Below are 23,015 nucleotides of genomic sequence, written 5' to 3'. Positions count from 1 at the left end.
AATCTTTGATAAACCCAGAAAAGCAAAAGAAAGTTACATTTCCAACATACCTTTACTATCAATTAGCTCTTCTCTATTTCTAACCTCAGACTCTGGGAGACCAAGGAGTACTACAAGGTGAAGGAGAAAAACTAAGGCAAAAACTAATACAAATGTCTACTACTTCACATGTCCCCACTCAAGTTTTTAAGCCTTCTTTGAACAAAACTTACAAAAAAAAAATTTCACATTGGATGAGAGTTTGGAATTTTAATTTCTTAGCCTTTTTTTTTTAATATATATATACCTGAAAAGTAAAGAAAGAATTAAAGAGAGAATGAAAAGAACAAGAAAGAGAGAAGAGAAAGAGGAAGAAGAGCAAGAGCAGAGAAGAGGTAAAAAAAACATTTGAGCAGCATGCATTAAGGGGGCAGAAAAGAAAATATTCAGGGGGAGATTTCAGGTACAGTGACAGGAAAGAATAAAGTAACTTTCTACTTGTACCCTAGTGAGTTCACCTCTTAATAAATCCATTAAGAGTGATAAATGGTGAACAAAGTAGTTGATTTTAAAATACCAAAAATTTCTTAAAGATTTATTTACTTTGGGGGTCGGGTCTGAGGTGGGGGGAGGAGAGAGGGAGAGAGAAAGAATCTCAGATTCCCCAATGATTGGGAGCCTGGATGCAGATAAAGGGCTCGATCTCACTGCCCTGAGATCACGACTGGAGCCGAAATCAGGAGTTGGATGGTTAAAAGAATGAGCCATCCAAATGCCCCAAAAGGGGCAATTTTGATATGATTATTGTGGAGTTTAAAATCTTTTCTATAAATATAGAAGAATTAAAGTTTTTTAAGGAGTATAAATCATATGTTGTGGATTTGTTTAGGGGAACTTAACATCTATTTCACTCTGCTTCCTGAGTTGCAGAAACTCTGTTAAGTACTAGGTAAAATAAGTTAAAGGCAGACTCCACTCTCAACAAGTTCACAAAGAAAATAGGCACAAAGGCCATTGTAATACATGAGATATTTGCTAGAACAGGTATAAGCAAAGCCTATAGGACCATATGGAAGGGTCATCTAACCAAAGTGTAAGGGATGAAGGAGAAATAAGAAACATCTTACTTTTAGTTAAGGAGAAATCTAAAAAGTGAGACCTGAAGGATGAGGTTGAATTATACAGATGATAGCAGCCTAGGGATAAAGGGGTGTTGTGAGTGGTTGGAAAGAATGCTGCCCAAAGAAAGCATGACATATTCTGGGAACTGCAAAGTGATGAATATCAATTAATCAATACATGCAGTTTGCAAGGAAAAAAATGAGGTTGAAGACATAAGGGGGGAGCCAGATCACATGCACAGAATTTAGATTTTGTTGTAAGATAAAAATGAGGTCCACTAAAGTTTTAGTAATACTCACTTTTCTATATACTGTGTATCTGGCATACACAAAGCACTTTTTCACATGTTTTATTGTTTTTCCTCACAACAACCCTGTGAGGTAGGTGTAGTGATTTCTTAATAACAGATTGAAAAAAAAAAAAACCTTACAGTTGTTAAGCAATTTATGCTTTATTAAATAGCTACAAAGTGGCAGTCAGGATTCTAGGCCATGCTTCAGAAAATATATTAGGAACATTACTCACACACAGGCACACAAACACACACACATACACACGCACACACACTTTATCTATGACACATAAAAATTTCAGAATTGAAGGCAAATTTTACGTAATAAATGTTTGTTAACTTAGTATTAAAGATAAAGAGATTTGTGGCATAAGTAGTACTTCATCCACACTTAGATTTTATCCACACTTTACATTTTTCAACTAATTAAATTACTTGGGAAATAACTGAAGAATTCATAAAAAAATGATAGGAATTAGTTGATATATAAAACAAGAATAACAAACATTCAGGTAATTATATGATTATCTTATCTTCATATAACTAGCCTGGGGTTTTTGGGGAAAAAAAAATTCACATTTATTTCTAAAATATATAAATTCAAACTGCAAGTATTTTTCTATGGATATCAATTATGTTTTGGATGATAGAAAATATTCTGAATACTAAAGTTTATTAAAGTAACTCAAATACTAACCATTTAGTGTAAAAAGAATTGTCTACCCAATGTTAAGTTGCAAAGCATCTCCTCAGTATTCACAATAAAACATCTGAAAGTATTCATTTCCCTATCACATGACAAGAATCTATTCAGACAAATTTGAGAAGACAAATAGTTTTTTAGAAATTCGTTTGGGATGAATATAAAATATGTCCCTAACTACAAAGATGAAAGTATATATTTTATAAAACTAAGAGAGTATCCAAGAATTTTAAAATATAGATTGAAAGTCTCTATGAAAATGTATGCTCTGTAAAATGAGTTTAAGTAAATTCAACACCTAAAATACATTCCCTTATATTTTATTTTCTCACCAATTTCACTATTTCTTCAATTGGTGCTACATTTTGTTTTAAAGCCTCCAACTGAAAGCTAGATGTTACTAGAACATTACTGAGAGACATCTAAGTACATAGTATTAAGTATTAAAAATTCATTTCATCTATGTACTTGTTTCATTTTTTTCCTATTTCAAATAAGAGATTATACTGGGAGAAGATGAAAAATACAGATTTAAGATTTAATTATTCTTGATGTAGTATTTCTGAATTCCAAAATTATTAAATGAATATAAATTATATAATAAGCCCAACCACAATTCTGGTTCTTCAGAATAAGATGAAAAGCCCCTCTCTTGGAAAACAATCAAATAGAAAAATTAAGTATCTATAAGATACTTTATGCAATGAAGATAATTTCTAAATAAACTAAACAAATGCTCCAAATATACAGTTTAAATAAAATACCAACATTTTCCTTTATTTTTGATTATACAAGTAGTACATGTTCATTTAATTCATATAATACAGAAGTATATTCAATAAAAATGAAGTTTCCGTCTAATTCCCTTTTCCAAATAACATATGTTGGAAGTATATTAAATTATATGATTCATATGGTTAAAGATTGAATCTATTAAGTTGTTAAACTTACATCATCCACAGAAGGTCTAATATATAACAATTCAGTATAAATGAAAAATATATACTCAGATATGCACAACAGGTATAGTTTGTACTTTTTCATCAAAAAAGAATAGAAAGCATGTGGTCTATTCTGTCAAATATAATTATTTCAGTTAATAAAATAAATGGGATTAAGCAATACTTACAATTACACTGTTTGTAGAAAATGCAAAAGAACCAATTATAGCAAATCAAGTTTTACATATACTGATAAAATACCTTCTTGCTAGATATACATAAGTACATTATGCTATGTCTAAACTATATTCTTTAAAATATTAATGTTTACTTCTTTGGTGATTTAACTGTTGAATGAAGTATTAAGACTAATTAAGGGGGAAATCTCATTAAAAAGTTAGATTTTGGTAATATTTAACTGCACTCTACTTTGAATATAAAGAAAGCCTAGTTTTAAAAAAAATTTACAAGATACTTCTATGATGAATAGGATATTGAGAATTTTATTTATTCTCAAAAAAAGTTCATTTCAAAACACTAGGGTAACTCCACTATAAAATTAGAGATAGTTAAAAATCTTGATAGGAAATCAGACCTCTTTTTTTTTTTTTACTCTAAAATACTATCACTGGGCTTTTAATTAATACAAATAATGTTCTAACTAGGTAAATAGTTAGAACATTTATCTAACTAGAACAAAGTTACTTGCACCAAAATATCTGGATTACATAACATAAGTTACAAATCTGAATACAAAGAATTCTGCCCCTGAGTTAAACAGAAAACACATAAAGAAAGGGTCTATAGAAATAATTTCTTCCACCCACCTCGTTTTACAAGTAAGTTAACTGTGGCCCAGAGAGGCTTTTATCTGCTTTGATTGAGAATCTAAAGGCATAGAGATGTACACAAATATCATTTAAATTAGGATATAAAGTTACCTAAACAAAGACACTGTATTTCATATAATTAAGGTTCTGTGGAAACTATGAGATCCTAGTTTCTTGCCATAGAAATTCTACAGATGCACAAAAAAATAGATAGTAAGTCATACTGCTGACTAGAAAAGCAAAAACAATGAAATATAACAATCCATATCATATTGTTTGACAATAGACACAGCAGTTCCTAATGTTATTTTCCTATCCTATAAGACATAAACATGCCGAACTGTTACTAAAGATAGCACTCTGGTAAATGCTTTTACAAAAGGAACAAGTAAATCATTAAAAAATGAAATGGGAGAGAAAGACTAAACTACATTAAGTGAAAGTTCAAATATTTACCATGTCTTCTCTCCCAAGCTGTTTCAATGTGTTAAAAAAAAAATTCAAACTCATTGCTTCTTAAACAAATAATCAAAATTAGGTTCATTATAAACTGGCTTTGTTGCAAAGCTTTCTTTTTTTTTTTTTTTGTTGCAAAGCTTTCACCCAAGAATGAAAGTATTAAGACTAAGACATAAAACAGTGTAAGCAAAACTAATTAGGATGTTCCTGTTGAATTTTAAGTTGATTTGTTACTTAAGAACACAGCTCTAAAATCTTAGATAATATTGGTTTGGTTATTTGAAAATATTTAAAAACAAATTGATTCTTTTAAGTTTCATTAAAAGTGAAGTATTTATAAAAGCACTTTAGTTTCATATGCTTTTAGAATAAAACAATCGCCAAGGAGTGCATCCATTTGTTTGTTACACCAATCACAAATTAGATGACCTTAAAAATAAAATTTAGAGCCAGGGAGAGCAGCACTAAGTTTAAGTGACCTCAATACATTTTTAAATGATGCTTCCCAGTTATTATTCTCTTATTGGGTTTTCCAGTCTAGGACGGGTACACAAGAAACTTACAGTCTATGTAGTACTCCTAGTCAGTTTCACTCTGCAGATGGCACAGTGGAGAAATACCTTCTGTACAGGACCATGTACAATTTCTTCCGCAGCTGTCAGCACCTAGGGGAAAGTGCGCTGTTAAACAGTTGCTGCGTTCCACCTCAGAAGTGGCTGCAATTCGGTGGTGGGTGAAGTGACTCCTGTACATATATACAGGGATGAAAAGTACTATAGAAAATGAAAATATTTAACAACAAAAGTGGCTGTCCCAAAAACTGTGCCACAGAAAAACAGAATACATCATTAAGTACCAAGAGCCCTTACAGATGGGCTATCGTTCATTTAAAAATTCGATGTTAAGAATGATTGAGGAAAAAAGTAGAAATACAATTATTCAATTCACAATGTAACTATAAATCAATATTAAAACACATAATGTTGAAAAATTAAACCCAAACATAGTATACTGATTTATAACATTATTTCTATAGTAATTTACCTAATAAAACCAAGCAAATATATACAATTAGATTCTTACTATGTTCAGCTATTTTAATGCTGTTGTTTTAGATGACAATTCAAGAGGGTAAAAACAAAATAGGTGAGATAACAGAACTGAAGTATAAGTGACATGACAATATCTTAAAAATGTAAGGAAACTCATCCTGAAATTCTAAATTACTTTATATTAAAAAAAACACAATTTTATAAAATAGTAAGTCCTCAAAACTAGCAATGGTTATTTTTCATATAATGGAGCTTTTTTAAACTCAGATAAAATGACAACTTTTCTTCTTCAGAGTTAGAGTTATAATCTAAATACAGTCTTCATCCTTAGCCCAAATCAATGTTACCTAAGTACACAATACCTTGAATTCATTCATACAGAAAATTATTACCTCCAACTTTTACTACAACTATACCTTTTCTACATATTTTATATTGATGGAATCATTAGATCAAATTTAAAAATTATTCTCTGAGAATATCATTGACTCAATCACAAGGCCGGAAGGCACTATCTTTCTAATTTTTTATCTCTAGGCTCAGCTACTATGTTTATACTACTATAAAGAAGTAACAGTTTACGTTACTTCAAAATATTCACATTTAGATTCCTGAAACAGATTGAGGATGCTGAGAAGCAGAGCCCAACAAATCTATTAAAAAGCATCCCATCCATCAAACTTCTGAATCTCACTTGCCATACCAGAATTTATGTATTTGTTTTGGCATATACTCAATAGAGTTAGAGATAGTTCACAATTTCCTTTCAGCTTCCTTAAATTCTTTCTAGAATAAGTATAGTGTAAATAAATATTACATCCCTTAAGTTACAAGAGGTTGTAGAGGAAGAAAAAAGTATAGAGTTTATCAGTCTCTTTATTAAAAGAAGACATAGATCAGAGATTCTCAATCTGAAGTCCAGGTATGGGATGATTTAGGTAATCTAGAAATTCTACAAAATTGCATGCTAAAACAAAGACATATTATATGGGTCCACAAGCATATTTTTCTAAGGCAAGTGGGTCGTTTTTGTGAAGTTCTCAAAGGTTCTGGGACTTCTCCTCCAAAATTTAAGAACTACTGATTAGTGATATGAAGATACCCAATTGAGTAGGCATCCGTATTCATTTAAATTAAATGTCTAACTCTGAGCAGCCGTTTCCTTTTTGTACTATGAATAACAGATACAGGGATGTTCCAACAACTAAATGAAATTATTCACATAAATACATGGTACAGTATCTGATCTATTATTGTCAGTAATAGTAATAACTGCTCAAAAAAAGCTCATCTCAACGTAAACTTCCTTATAGGGTCTCATCTTGTTTACTTCTAGGTAACTTCATAGCTGTGTCTTCTACTTTTATTTAGCTCTATCTTCTAAAAGAGACCAATATCACGAGCTCTACATTTCTATATTATTTTAGATGTTAATGCTAAATACAAGTTTCGGAACACTGCTATGTATTCCTAGAGTCTATATTTCCAAGAAAGTCACACTGGTCCCTTCTATGACATTGTACTTACTTTGAACAGGCTCAGATAATGGAAAATATTCAGCTTCAATTGTCTATATAAGATAATTTAATTTCCTTTATGGGTCTTTCTTTTCATGCATACAATAACATTCAAACAAAAAAATCTAAATTTGAAGAACCTATCAAAAGGGATCACATTTTCTGAAAAGGTTGTACAAGAAACATTCTTACTTTCATAATCATTTTCTTTATTCCTTTCATTTTTGTCTTTCTGAAGGTAAATGATTCAATATACAATCATACCGGTACATCCTTTAAAAAGAATCTGTGAATTATGACATCTGTAGATTACCATACCCTTAAAATAAATTCACAATATTATAAAGAGCATTACAAAATAGTGTTTATGGTGCTCTTCAAGATTGTGGCAACTTTTAAATACTTATCAAAAATGTCAAATGAACTTTTACCACATATTAAAGATTCTCAGTGAAGAAATTGAAAGGTTTGCTTATGTATGTACAAAATAGTAGGATATGATGCAACTATATAGTTGGTTCCCAGTAATTTCAATTGGGAAAAACGTTTTTCTAGAGTCTTCTCACAATGAGTTACATTTTATGTATTCACACACTAATAAAACACTTAGCAATAAGATAAAAAGGGAAAAGCCTTCAAGTAAAGTAAGAGAGAAACCTATTAAAGCATTCAGAGTATTGCAACACAAAGGACAGGAGTAGAACATACAGTACACGTAGGGGTCAGTGAGGAGGAGGACAGTAAACACAGGCCCAATTAGGCTAAAGAGTTTTAGAATATTTTACTCCAAAGGGTGACATGTTGAGAAGCATTTTACAAAAATCACTCTAGCAGCATCACAGAAAATGAGCTAAGGTGTGGATGGTTCAACTGGGATGAAAACAATGGGAATATATAATTAGGAATAATAAAAAATCCTTAAAAAAAACCCAAAAGTATACTATTATGTAAAAACTAGAAGAGTAAAAATTGTCAGATAAATCAAAGCTATTTCTAAAGTTTGAGTATAGAAACTAGCATTCCTACATTCATTTATTCACTCAATAAAAAAACTGTCTCCTATGAGTTATTTAAGACACTAGGTAAAACACTGAACAAAGGAGCCAACAATTTGCCCTTTCAAAGATTACATGCTAATGAAAAAGAAGATAAACTATTAAATTATAATAAAATAGAAATATATAGAAATGATTCAGGTATAAACCAAAAAAAAATGTTATAGGAACACACTGACAAATATACTATTTTAACAGAGTAGTCAGAGAAAACCTAAAGCAGCAGCATTAAGTGAACAAAGAATGAAATGACATGAGTCCACAGACTATCTGGGGTAAAAACACTACATATAACAATAAGAGCAGAGTTCTGAGACAGGAACAAGTGATCAAAATTTTAACCTAGTGTCAGATCACATAGAACCTTCCTTATAGGCCATAAATAAGGCCTTTGAACTATTTAAAAAAAAAAAAAAGAAAAAAAGGCCTTTACAGAAAACCACTGCAGTATTTGGACTGGGGAGTGATATAATCTGTTTTATCTTTTATAAGGACAATAGGAGCTACTGTGGTAGAATTGATAGTAGCCAACAAGAATGGAAATACAGTAGCCCCCCTTTATCCACAGTTGTTATAACCTTCTGCAGTTTCAGTTACTCATGATCAACTGCTCTCTGGGAGCATGTGATCCTCCCTCTAGCATATCATCGGAAGGTCAACAGTAGCCTAACACTACACATCACAATGCCTGTCACTAACTTTACTTCTCATCACATAGGCATTTTATCATCTCACATCACAAGATGGTTGAGCTCAGTGCAATAAAATATTTTGAGACAGATCACATTCACATAACTTTTATTATGGTATATCATTATAATTGCAATTCTATTATTAATTGTGTTGTTAATCTCATACTGTGTCTAATTTGTAGATTAAACTTTGTCATAGCTATATTTGTACAGGAAAAAACAGTATACATATGATTCAGTACTATATGTGGTTTCAGGCATCCACTAGGGCCTGTCTTGGAAGATATACTGTATTGGTACTACTATACTAGCAGGACTATGGTAAAATTTACGTAACAATATGAGGTGAGATTAATAACCAGAACTCAAGACTAAGAACAAAAAATCATCAATCACATATTTAACATTCAGAAGTCAGAACATGTGAGAACCAACTGCTCCTCCATAACTGAAACATGTTCACTTTTCTCAGTTTCTTTTAAACCCAGAACTCTCTACTTTTGTCTCATTTTGAGTGAGTCTACCAACTTGAGAATTTGTTTCATTGTCTTAAAATGTAGTTGGGCTGTGTGTTGTCAAAGAATTCAAATCCAGAAAGAGGGGATCCAAAAGACTGGCAAGAGGGAAGACAGTTATCTCATCTCTCTCAGCGGACTTCTGCTTCCATTTATACTGCTTGTCATCCCATGCCCACTCCCCTTCCCCAAGCTTATTTGAGAGGGAAAAAAAACCCTCAAATTTGGAAATCAGGGTAGAGAGAACCGAAGTCACTACCTGTAATAGCAAGAGTGCTTTGACTGTGAAGACAGCTGAACTTGAGCCTCCAGACAGCAGGGATCCTAGCAGCCTTTTACATCCAGAGATGTAAAAACTGAGAATGAATAGAAGACAAGCCAGAACTGGATGGTGTGACACTCCAAAAGTATCTTACCCCTAAAACAGGTTTTACACACATGCTGCATCAGAATACCAGTGTTTGTCTCTCTTTCCCCACAGAAGGCATAAAGTCTAGTCAGTGTTTAGCAGAGAAGCAGAAGTAGAAAAATAGAACAACACAAGTTCTCCTGAAAAAGTTCTCCTATATATAAGTCTCCTCATAGGAGAACTTTTCCCCTTTTCCGTCTCTTTCCTCTAGATATCAGAACCCAAGAGGAGAAATAGGAATTTAAATGAAAAAGCAGATCACCTGCCACTCACTGGAGTGGACAGACTGAATGACTAGATACAACTCTTTCTATAATCTAGAGCCCAAGTGGCACTGAGTAGACGGGGAAAATAGGAGTTTTAAATTGGGCTATGAGGTTAAAATTCAAATTAGGCAGATTAAACAGACTCCACTAGATTAAAGTCAGATTAAAGTGATTTTCTAAAGTGTCCAAAAAGCTATAACATTTTCTTGAGATGAGTTAAGAAACAAAGTGGCTTGACCAATCATTAACAAAGGTGCTACTGGAGAAAAATATAACCATTCCATGTTTCCATCTCCACTTAATTCTCCACCTCAATTCATACTGTGTTATGAAACATTGTTAGCACCAATAGGCTATTGAGTGATTCTGACTTTTTATCGCTCTAAAATATTCTACCAATATCACACTAAATGCCTGCATTAACAATTTTACTTCTTATTCTTAAGAACGACTAGTAATGACGTAACTATAGGCATTTTATAAGGAATTCCTTAGATTTTTCCCTTAAATACACGTTAAATATTTATTTTCAACATTTATAATTTTAGATCTTATTACAAAAACTAACAAATACTAGGTTGTATAGAAGCTAAAAAGTAAAATGTCCTTAAATAAGACTTAAAAGCTTGCAGAACAAAAAGGCTCCCATGCAGGATAAAAGGCAAAAGGGCAAAAAAGAAAGAAAAAAACAGACTAGACATTCACAATGGAGTAATTTAAAACACAAGTTTAGAAAATATTCTGTGCTGACTCATAGCTTAATAACTAGGACTTTCCCTCAAACTGAATCATATTCTTTCCAGTCATTTAGTATTTAATGTTTAATGGGAATTCCCTAAAAATTCAGATAAAACCTTTAACATAAGTTAAGAAGTATCAGTATTTCACATGACTAAATTATACATAACCATTTTAAATTGTCACATTTTTAGAGAATTCAGGATCCTATTATATTGGTTATTTTATAATACTTTATGTAAAGTTTCCATGTATTTTATAATCATTCATCATCCTAAATTATGCCATGTATATTCAAGATATATTTAATCAATTGGTCCTTCTCAGAGATACAACATAATGAAAAGAAAATAATGTGAGTCAAAATTACAAAACTAAGTTCTATTTATACCTTTTTCCTAGGCTATATTTTAATAGGATATAAAAATCAATATTTTGTTGTAAGTTAAATTGAAAAGTAAGGAAAATCGTGCAAACTCAGGTCATCCAAACCTACATGTTAATTCACTGTTAGTAAATAATATTAGCCAGAATGTTAACACAATATTAAGGGGAATAACATAGTTGGAAGACGGATGCTAAACAACTTTGAGACTTACTAAACAGCCACAGTAGTCAATATATGTGGTATTGGTTAAAGAACAAATTGGTCAATGGAAGAGAACAGAAATAAATGCAAGCAAATATAATCAGTTGATCTTTGACAAAGGAACAAACAAAATTCAATGAAGAAAGCATAACATTTTCAACAAAGGATGCTGGCACAACTGGCATACACATGCAAAAAAAAAAAGAATCTGGATACAGATAATAAACCTTTCATAAAAATGAATCAAGACAAAGTTAATAAAACTCCTGAAATATCACATAGGAGAAAATCTTGGCGATATGGGATTAACAATGACTTTTATTTTTAAAGCTTTTTTTTTAATTTTTATTTATTTATGATAGTCACACAGAGAGAGAGAGAAGCAGAGACACAGGCAGAGGGAGAAGCAGGCTCCATGCACCAGAAGCCCGACGTGGGATTCAATTCCGGATCTCCAGGATCGCGCACTGGGCCAAAGGCAGGCGCTAAACCGCTGCGCCACCCAGGGATCCCAACAATGACTTTTTAGAAACAATACCAAAATCATAATCCATATAAGAATAAAACTAAATCAGAATTCATTAAAATTAAAAACTTCTGTAAAAAAAAAAAAAACAGGTAAAAAATTTTAAAAACAAGCCACAGGTGAGGAGTGTGCAAAACACACATCCAAATGTATATTAAAAAAACAAAGAATATACAAAAACTCAAACTCCAATGAGAAGACAGTTTTTAAAAATGGGCAAAATATCTTAACAGATATTTCATCAAAGATATCTTACATATAGCATGTAAGCATATGAAAAGATGCTAAACATCCTAAGTGTATCAGCCTGTTAGGGCTGCAACAACAAAGTACCACAAACCAGATGGCTTAAGCAATAGAAATTAATTGTCTCATAATTTTGGAGGCTAGAAGTCCAAAATCAAGGTGTTAGCAGGGTTGGTTCCTTCTGAGGGCTGTCAGGGAAGGATCAGATCCCAGGCCTCAATCCTTGGTTTTATAGTTGGCATCTTCATGTTTCCATGGAATTCTTCCTGTATGCATATCTCTGTGTCCAAATTTTCCCTTTTTATAAGGACATCAGTCATATTGGCCTAGGACCCACTGTAATAACTTCATTTTACTAATTCTGTGAAGACCCTATCTCCAAATAAGATCACATTTTGAGGTACTGGTGGTCAGGACTTCAAAATATGAACTTGGGTAGGGAGGCGATAATTTAGCTCAGAATGGTGTATCACAGGGAATTACAAATTTAAAAATCAATGAGATACTACTACACACCTATTATAATGGCTAAAATCCAAAACATTGATACCAGCAAATGCTAAGGAAGATGTAGAACAGAAACTCTTATGTACTGCTAATGGAATGAAAAGTGGTACAACCATTTTGGAAAACATCTGGCAGTTTTTTCAAACTAAACATACTCTTACCACATGATCCAGCAACCACACTCTTTGGTATTTACATGAATGGGCTGAAAATTCAGGTCCACTAAAAAATCTACACAGAAATGTTTATAGCAGCTTTCTTCATAACTGCCAAAACTTAGAGCCAACCAAGATGTTCTTCAACAGGAGAATGAATTAAGAAACTGTGGTATATCCATATTACAGAATATTAATCAGTGATACAAAGAAATGAGCTATCATAGCATCAAAGGACATGTAAAAATTTTATATGCATATTGCAAAATGAAAAATAAAAAAAGCTAATCTGTATGAATCCAAATATACAACATTCTGGAAAAAGCAAAACTACAAAGCCAGTAAAACAATCAGTGATTGCCAGAAATGTATGGGGAGGGAAGGAGAGAGGGAGGGAACATAGAGGATATTTAGGAAAGTGAAATTGTTCTGTGTGATACTGTAATGGTGGATACATATCACTATATATTTGTAAAAACACAAAGTGAATTCTAATGTAAAATATGGACTTCAATTACTAACTTATCAATATAGGTACATAAATTGTAACAATTGTACCACATTAATGCAAGATGTTAATAATAGGAGAAACAGTGTTCTGGGGGTACAGGACAAAAACTAAATGGCAACTCCTTGGACTTACTACTCAATTTTTCGGCAAGCCTAAAACTGCTCTAAAAATTGAAGTCTGTTAATTAAAAAAAAAGAAAAGTGGCTGTTATATTAAGACGATTGAGAAGTGAAAGGTTTAGGATAATTACATGGAAATAGAAATAGACCTAAAAATCTATCATGCAAATGATGACAATATTATTTTTGCAGTAATTGTTATGAAAGTAAATTATGCAAGAAATACATTATATCTAATTTTAAAATATGTGACTTGAGTATAAGGCAGGTAAGAAACAATGGTAACATTGTTATGATGGCTGATATGCAAATGAGCTTATCAAGGTAAAACTTTTTTGTTCCTCATTTTCCCCTGACATTCTTTTGTAAAGCTATTTTTTTTATAGTTTTACCAAAAAAACATTTTCATTCTGAAGCTTCTTTTTCAAGTTATTGCACTTGAAATGGAACACAGTGAAGGAGAATAAGCATTTCATGTATTCAAAGTAAGAAATTTAAACATACATCTAAACAAACTTGCTTTCATCATACATAAGTTTGTAGGATCTCGGTACATATTAAGCTATATGTTTATAAAGGTAATTTAAGCCACAAAACACAATAAAATTATAATCTAAATATAGGAAAGCTGTGTCTGGGAAACAAGGTTTAAATAGGCCAAGACATTTTGTTAGGTTTAATGTGCTATTTTAATTTCAGAAGCCCAGATAATGCCATGGATATAACAGTATCAAGAGTTTGAGGTTATTTTTTAAAAAATATCCATGCTATACTTACTTTAATCATTATAAAATTCCCTAGCTTACCTGATGATATTAGGATGGAACAAGGTGATATCGTTTCAGCAAAATGAAACAGAAAACTTCTCACTAAAAGAATGCAAGGATAAGTTTTTCCTCCCTGCCTACATATTATATGTCTTACTTGGACACAACTGAACATTTATATAGACAAGGGAATTTGAAATTAACTATGACATGAATTTTCACTGAGAAGTTAATAGTTCTCTACCCAAAGATTTTATTTATTCATTCATGAGAGACACAGAGAAGAGAGAGAGAGAGAGAGAGAGAGAGAGAGGCAGAGACACAGGCAGAGGGAGAAGCAGGCCCCATGCAGGGAGCCCTATGCGGACTCCATCCCAGGTCTTCAGGATCAGGCCCCTAGGCTGAAGGCAGGTGCTAAACCGCTGAGCCACCTGGGCTGCCCCTTCTATTTATTTTTAAATATTCTTCAGTACATATAGGACTCTAATGCGTCTTTCATAAAATGAGAAATAACCATTAAGCTTATGAAAATATAAAATACCCTGGTAGCTGTATTAAAGATAATGATTAGATAAAGTCTGGTTTGGATGCAACAATGTGGAATTAATCTTACTCTGATCATTTATTAAATACTCTACTGGCTCCCATAATTCTGGGAAGGATATTGAATACCCATTTATAAAAATATAAGATAACTATAAATTTTAATATCATTTTCATCTGATGTAAACAGGTTTATATTTGAGATTGTCTTATTATCAGTTGCTATTGACATTACCAAATCTAAATATCCATGAATGATATTCAAGATATCATACACCAAATTTGTACTTTACGTGATACTAAAAATAAATATATGCTTTATCATGACTCTAAGACCATCCCCTAATTTAAGAATGCCAAAAATGTACATGAATCTCTCAGAACTCCTTATAATATCTATAAAGTATCTTATCATATTTAATAATACATGTCCTTAAATAATAATTTCCTCAAATTTCCTCTACAAAGTTATAGGAAATATAATGAGATCATTCATTGTGATAATTTAGTAAAACTTTATTGAATAAAAAAATTAAAATTTATTATCTATGCCAGGTAAAGACACAGCACAGAGACTATCAACAAAGAGATAATCTATAACTTTCCAAGGTTTTTATAGATAAAAATCAAATAATGGCAGTCTTTACCTAATTCATAGAAAAATTAGATTAAGGTATAAAACTGCCTAATTTTAATATTACACCTAATTCTTAATATTTGGCAACTCCCTCCTATTGCCTATACTAGAATATTCTATTAGTATAACATGGTAGTTATGAGGAGAGACCTTGGGGGGCAGACTGTGAGCAAATCCTATCTCTGCTTCTAATTTTACAGACAAAAAAATTTATATATATATATGAATATATTTACATAGATTTATGCATATACACATTTCATGTACATATGTATATGTTAACTAATGCAATTAATGTGTATATACATTTATGGATATGTATATATGCATGCACACACAAACACATATGTATATAGCGCATATATATATATATATATATATGCTTTGAGCAAATCACTTTATCTCACATGATTATTGTGTGAACTAATTCAGTTAATATACAGAAAGCATGTAGTTATAACTGTCCCTGGCTCACAGAGAATTCCATATAATTATTAGCTATTATTACTATTACCATTGCTGCTGGTCTACTAATGTTAAGTTTAATATACTGATGTTCCCAATGTTCTGCAGAATATGATTTACACATATTCTATCACTTGAGTAAGGAGATAAGTTTGGGGACTACTGTCACTGAAACAGAAAAAAAAGCATGGAATTTTGAAATATACTTGGAATTTTTAGAGGGAGTAGAGGAATTTTTAGAGGGAGTAGAGGAATAGCTGTATGCAGGAAGTATCTCTTGTCACAAAATATTTTGAACTCTCTTGAATTTAAAATCTATTTGCATGTCATATGAGATTTGTGAGTAGAGATAATAGAATTGCATCCTATCCCAAACCTTCTTTATTCTTTAACAGCAGCAGCTGACACAGGAGAATAATTTCCTGCTTCACTGTGCTGACAGTACATCGCCTAGATTCAGAAATTATATCCTCAGCAGGAAGGCAATAGGTTTCTGTCTATACTGAAGAAACAGGAGGATAGAAAAATTACACAAATAGAAATGATTTATTATTATTATAAAAGAAAAACCAAACTATATTGAATAGATTTTATTTTTAGCTGGTGACTCTAAGTAGAATCAAGTTTATTTTAAATTTCAAGTGTTTGGCCATAATATATTTTAAAAATAAAAGATTTATGTTTTCATAATCTTTAAATCTTGGAAACAAACATCATATTTCTACTTCTCCTGAAATTTTGAAACAAAGGAAAAATTCTAATAAGATCAACTAAAATTTATTGGTCCTGATTTTTTTAGTTATACCTAGTGTGTAGAACACTTTGTCCTTGTTCAGACAGTAAGTGTCATTAAAAAAAAAACAACTCTGAAAAATGGTGGTAAACGATAATTTTTTATGTTAATTTTGTGTTACCAAAAAATTACTCTTCATTCAATAAGTAACTTCTAAATGTACATTTGTGAGTGTGCCGATATGCAGTATATTTATAAACTACTAGGTTTTCCTCTAAATACTCTAGTGACTTGCTTTATTTAAAGTGATTTTTAAGATGTACATTAGTTTCAGTAACTCTAAATGTCATGAAGGTATTGTAGACTTCTTGCCTATAATGATAAAGTAGCAATCTCAGGTTCTAGAAGTAAGTTTCCAGATTCAAATTTTTCTGCCATTTATCAGTCATGTGGTATTATGCAAATTACTTATCATTTTGTTCCCTCATCTATAAAATGAGGATAATAATAATGTCTTTCTAATGACATCTGTTTGAAGATTAAATGAAAATCTACATTACAATACTTAGAACAAATCTAGCACATGGTAAAGCATTAGATAAATGCTAGTTGTTAATATTACTATCATGGCTGAGTGTGGCAGATTCAGCATATTCCCTTCTGAAACTTCACTAAAATGACAAAAAAGTACAAAACCAAAGGACAAAGAAAATGGCAGAGAAGACAAGAGTAAACAAGAAATTAAACATGGTTGTGAAAAATAAAAAACAGGCAGAAGACTAGAGACTCAGCACAGCAGAGGAAGCTGAAAACTAAGTGGCAGAAAAAAAAAAGGATAATAGAATTTGCCTAGTAGAATTTCAAAAAGACAAGACGTAATTTTAGCAGTGGATACTGAGGAATTCTCTAAAAGTCTATACAGAGAACACTTTCACACATGGGTTAACTACTGCATTCCACATGTCTTCCATTTCCGGATCAGAGGGCTGAATGTTTTGAACAGAGATATTCCTTAGAACTAACAAGTACAACATAGATAAGGAACAAGGGTCAACTGGATCTCAACTGGTTCCTAAATGTTGGTAGGTAGAAGTAAACTATCCAGAAAGAATATTTGCAGATTCACTGGAGAATATTTAAGACCTCAGAGAATAGACCTATAGATACACACAATCTGGCATCTCCCAGAAAAATTTAGGCTCTTTGCTTAATCATACTCATGAAGCCAGCAAGGCAACAATTCTTGTTCCCAGACACACAGCTTCCAACCAAATCTGCAGTATCTCATTAAGTCAAGGCTTTCAGAAAAGTCTCTAACATTAAGGACTAAAATTGTATTGAATAAAAAAAAAGTACTCAAAAGAAACAAAACACAAAGAGCAGAATTCTTAAAAAAATATTAGCCTCATAGATATAAAATATACCAATTATAGCCTCAAGATAAAAACAATGTGCTATGTGAAAAAAAAGAAAAAGAATAGTCAGAGAAACAGTAAGAACATTTAGAAAATAAAGATGGCTGAAATAAAATATTTAATTAAACAAAAATTCTAGAAAATGTCCTAGTAAGTAGAATATAAAGGAATGAGAAAAAAAAAAGACAGAAAAGAGAATAGAATTAATGTCTTTAAAATTCTGAGGAAAAATTATTTTATAGACTATAACTATATACATAAGCCAATATCTAATCAAAAGGGATGATGGGATGAAGATATTTTCAAGTAAGCAAATTTGAATGGCTCCCTTATCAAGAACACCTGAAAAATAAAATATACTTCTCAAAAAATGAAAGAGAAAAAAGGAGCGGGGGGGAGGGGGAGAGCAAAAGATTCAGGAAATTAACGATCTAGCTCAGAATAGCTAGGCAAAGTCCCAAGATGTTCACCAAGTACTAGAAGTAGAAAGCAACCAATCTAGATTGAGAACAAACCATTTTGGAAAAAAAGAACTCTATAAAAAAAAAGACAAATTTGATAGTGTTTGAAATCATATTTGAGCATTCAAAAAAATACTGATACGCATATAAGATGCTGAAACATTTAGGGGGAAAATAGTAGGTACACAAAAAATGAGCAAATAAAAATGAGGTAATTACTAACAACTGAAAAAAGAACAAGCTGTAGGAGAAAGGAGACAATTACAATGCATCACTTTACTCGGAAAGAGCAATGTTTATAATATGATATTTTAATACAAAATTATTGGAGATGTTGAGAAAATGGAGTGATTACTGTGTAAGTATATGAGAGAATGAAGTGACACAAATGTAAGAATAATCAACTTCCAACTTATCAAAAGGGAAATTAATAGAGGAAAAAAATTGATAAATCAATAAAGAACAGCACCAACAGAGTGGCACATAAAAAAATCCAGATGTGAATTGAAACTTATGCCTTCAAATGATAAAATTTTCCTTTTATCACAATTTATTAAAGAGATTTTTTTAAAAAAAATTACCACATATAGGGCAGCCCGGTGGCTCAGCAGTTTAGTGCCGCCTTCAACCCAGGGCATGATCCTGTAGACCCGGGATCGAGTCCCACGTCAGGCTCCCTGCATGGAGCCTGCTTCACCCTCGGCCTGTGTCTGTGCCTCTCTCTCTCTCTCTCTCTCTCTCATAAATAAATAAATAAAATCTAAAAAAAAAAATACCACATATATTCTTGAGTGATCAAGTATTATTCCTTACCTTTTGATGATTAGGTGTTATTGTACATACCAATTATCATACTTGTACCAGAACCTCTGGGGTATACAGAATACTCCGTCCTGCATTAAACAGACCCAGGTCTGTCTTTTTTTATAATTTTAAAGTAAGAGTAAGAAATAAAAATAAAAGAGTAAAAGGTTATCATTACTGCTATGTTCTAACTTAGCCTTACAAATCTACTGAACACAATATACGGTCTTTGATTATCTGGAAAACACTTTAGAATTTTGTAGGCTCTAAAGAACATACTATTATGTACATGTATAATATTATATACTTGTGATATAGAACAAACTATTATTATGAACATATTAGAGATATTTGAAAGTGTGTTCAAAATTAATATAATGCCTGGGGTGCCTGGCTGCATCAGCTGAAAGAGCACAAAGCTCTTGATCTCAAGTTCATGAGTTCAAGCCCCACAATGGGTGTAGAGATGAATTAAAAAATAAATAAATAAAATTTTAAAAATTTAATGCCAGATACCAAAATTATTCATCTTATAAATTTAAAATAAAAATTTCTCCCACAAAAATTATAAATTGACAAGCAATATATGTATTATCTAAGTATTTACATACATTGTTTGTCGTTTTCTATTTTGCCCTTGTAAATAGTAGTACCAGTATTATATCTGGTAAAGTCAATTAAATACAAGCAGTATAACAAAAAGAAAAACATTACCTTTAAAAGAATCACAATATGAAAAGCTTATTAAATATGCCTATCTAATAACAATACTATAATCATTGATTCTAAGACACATTTTCTTCTACATTTTTTTTCTTTCTTGTTACGCAAAGTAATGGTTTATCTTACAACCTATGGTACTTTAGACTTAATTAAATATGGTAACTAACATTACAATATGTCAAGCACTGTTCCATTTGCTTTATATGTATTTATTAATGTAATCCTCACAATTCTGTGAGGTAGGTATTATTGCTATTCCTATTTTACATATGACAAAACTCAAACCCAGGTTAAGTAAATCGCTGGAGTTTACACGGGCTAATGAATAGAAGACAGAAAATTCCAAATTCAGTAGGAAATCTAGTTCCAGAGGCTAAGTTTTTAAATATTTAATAGTACTGTCACATCACTATACATAATTTGTCCCTTTCTCTAAGACCTCCTAACTTCTAATGCTTTTTTCTTCTCTGAAACTGCAACTGCTTTTAAATAGAGCACTTTCTGTAAACAGAACCTCCTGTTTCTTTGGTTGTATAAGAATAAAGACTAAAATTAAAAGTAGAACTACTTGGTTGCCAGTGAATAAGGAGCATAAATGGGACAATTAGTCAGCATTCATTCTTCAATTCCCTGCTCAGCTGCTTCTCACCCTTTCTGTTGTAATCCCTAGGGATATAAACCCTCAATATACTTTCAGTTCTGATGAAAGATGTTTAAAAGCAGTGAACTGGCATACATGTGATATAGAATAATTCTTTTCTAAAAACAAAAGTTCCAAAGTTTTCCACTACACGATTTCAAATTCATGCCTAAAGTACAATGGCTACTTTAATTAATAAGGAGTACTGAAGGAGGAAATGTCACACAATTTTAATTACAATTAACTTTACTAATAATTGTTATGTGGATACAAATAATTTTTTTTGGTAAATAGAGAACCTCAAGCACTGCTAATGAAGGTAAAAATCAAGAAGCCATTCTTACGCAATTTCATTATTTCGTAACTGCATGCTGCTCTACACTAAGACAATACCAGTTCCTGAGGGCTTAGCCTGCATTCTGATAGTTTTTACACCATCATTCGTTATAGCCTCTTGCAACCAGTACTACCATAACCATGCATACATTGGGAAACTGTAAAACAGAGAGATAAAGAAACTTACTCAAAGATCAAATGATATCAAATGATAAGGCAGGAATTCACACTCAGTTCTGCCTTATTCCAAAGCTTCTGTTCTTTCATATACTGAATAAGTAAGGTAGTTAAACAGGTGAAAATTGTAACAAAAAATTGACATTAATCCTATTAGTATGTAATATATAAACAATATGGTAAAGAATTATTTTTGGTATTAAAATATGTCCACACATGTCTGGTTTAGCGTTTCTGTCAGATAAGAATGTTAAACCTTTCATACACATAATGTTATATGTCCTTTATGCCTCAACAAAAAAATTATATTAATGCACAATTTGTATTTAAGTAAAATGCCTTACATCCTTTTTGACAAAGTTATTTAAAAATCCACACAATGAGGAGCATCTGGGTGGCTCAGTCGGTTAAGTGCCTGCCTTTGGCTCAGGTCATCATCCCAGGGTACTGGGATGGAGTAGAGCCCCACATGCAGAGCCTCACCCACCCTCTCTTTCCCTCTGCTGGCTGCTCCCTCTGGCCTACTGCTCTCCCTCTTTGTGCTCTGTCAAATAAATAAATAAAATCTTTAAAAATAAATAACTAAATAAAAATCCTCACAATAAAATTCACTTGAGGGTCTCTGCATTACACATGACACATGCAAGGTTGATTTCAGGAAGGGACTGTGTTTTCTTCATCACAGTATTTTTTAAAAAGTTAAACCTTTAAGTACTATACCTGAATATTAAATTCACTTATGGGAAATTTTCTAAAACATTATCACACATATCCCTAATTTCTTTTTTTTTAATTTTTTTTAAATTTATTTATTTATGATAGTCACAGAGAGAGAGAGAGAGAGAGAGGCAGAGACACAGGCAGAGGGAGAAGCAGGCTCCATGCACCGGGAGCCCGATGTGGGATCCGATCCCGGGTCTCCAGGATCGCGCCCCGGGCCAAAGGCAGGCGCCAAACCGCTGCGCCACCCAGGGATCCCCCCTAATTTCTTTAATGAAACATTTCCTGGGGATCCCTGGGTGGCTCAGCGGTTTAGCGCTTGCCTTTGGCCCGGGGCGCGATCCTGGAGTCCTGGGATCGAGTCCCACGTCGGGTTCCTCGCATGGAGCCTGCTTCTCCCTCCTCCTGTGTCTCAGCCTCTCTCTATGTCTATCATTCATAAATGAATGAATGAATGAATGAATGAATGAATGAATGAATGAATGAATGAATAAATAAATAAATAAATAAATAAATAAGTCTTAAAAAAAAAGGAAACATTTCCTGATGCATGAGGGTCATCACTGTGAGCCTCAATAATTAAACTGTGCGGCAAAGTAGTTAGTGTAAATAGTGAAAGATAAAACTTAACAGCTACTGAAATCAATAGGAGTTCTGCAACTTTGTTAAGAAGTCCATACTGAGAGAAATCTCTTCTGTCATTGGTCCTTCTGTTTTGAAAAGAACACAACAGTTTGACTTTGTTCTCTATTTTTACCGACTGGGAGTTTTACTATTTTACAGTGCTGCCCTTGAGGTCTGTTAAAGCACCCTTTCCCTTTCCAAGATTACAAAGATATTTTATTTTCTTTCCTCCAGTGGCTTTCTTTTGTGCTGCTAGATCTGCTGTAGTCCTAGCACCATAGCGCTTGCTTGCACACCTGCTCCCACAGTCCACCCTCTCTGCCTTCTTTCTTTCTCCCACCTTTTTTCTTTCTTGTCTACCTATTCTATATCTATCTTATTACTTCTTCGTTTCCACATATAAAAGACCAAATATTCAGTGTGATATGAGGCCAAGACATGATAAGAGCCTGGATAAGACAGGAAAGAAAAAAGGCACACCATGCTCATTCATTTTTGTAACCTAGCATTGAGCACTCTCCTATTTTAAGGACCAAATGATACTGTGTGGAAATGAACACTTAATAAAAACAAATCTCTGACAGATGAAAATAATTAACTTAAAACCAGGACCACCACATTGTCTCTCTTACTGCTTTTTTTTTCCTAACTCCTATTTAATCTCTGGTGCTGAAAATTTGACAGAAGAAAAAAGGAGCATAAGAATACAAACTGAAGGTAAAGTTCTTAAGACAACACAAAATGGGC

At 32.3% G+C, this 23,015-nt stretch overlaps 1 protein-coding gene across 2 annotated transcripts in view; it reads right to left on the bottom strand.

Annotated features, from left to right (window-relative positions):
- Positions 1-23,015, bottom strand: part of NOVA1 (NOVA alternative splicing regulator 1) — a 151,230-nt gene that overhangs the window by 98,842 nt on the left and 29,373 nt on the right. The window contains exon 2 of one of the 2 annotated variants that reach the window (XM_055309295.1): positions 4,890-4,991. The exons of the other annotated variant lie outside the window; for it this stretch is intronic. The gene's annotated coding sequence lies outside the window, so the exon portion shown is untranslated. The remainder of the gene's footprint in view (positions 1-4,889; positions 4,992-23,015) is intronic. 2 annotated transcript variants of the gene reach the window in all.

The sequence above is a fragment of the Nyctereutes procyonoides genome, unplaced genomic scaffold (genome assembly GCF_905146905.1).
Source record: "Nyctereutes procyonoides isolate TBG_1078 unplaced genomic scaffold, NYPRO_anot_genome, whole genome shotgun sequence".
NCBI classification, from domain to species: domain Eukaryota; kingdom Metazoa; phylum Chordata; class Mammalia; order Carnivora; family Canidae; genus Nyctereutes; species Nyctereutes procyonoides.
This window is presented reverse-complemented; position numbering and strand designations above follow the sequence as displayed.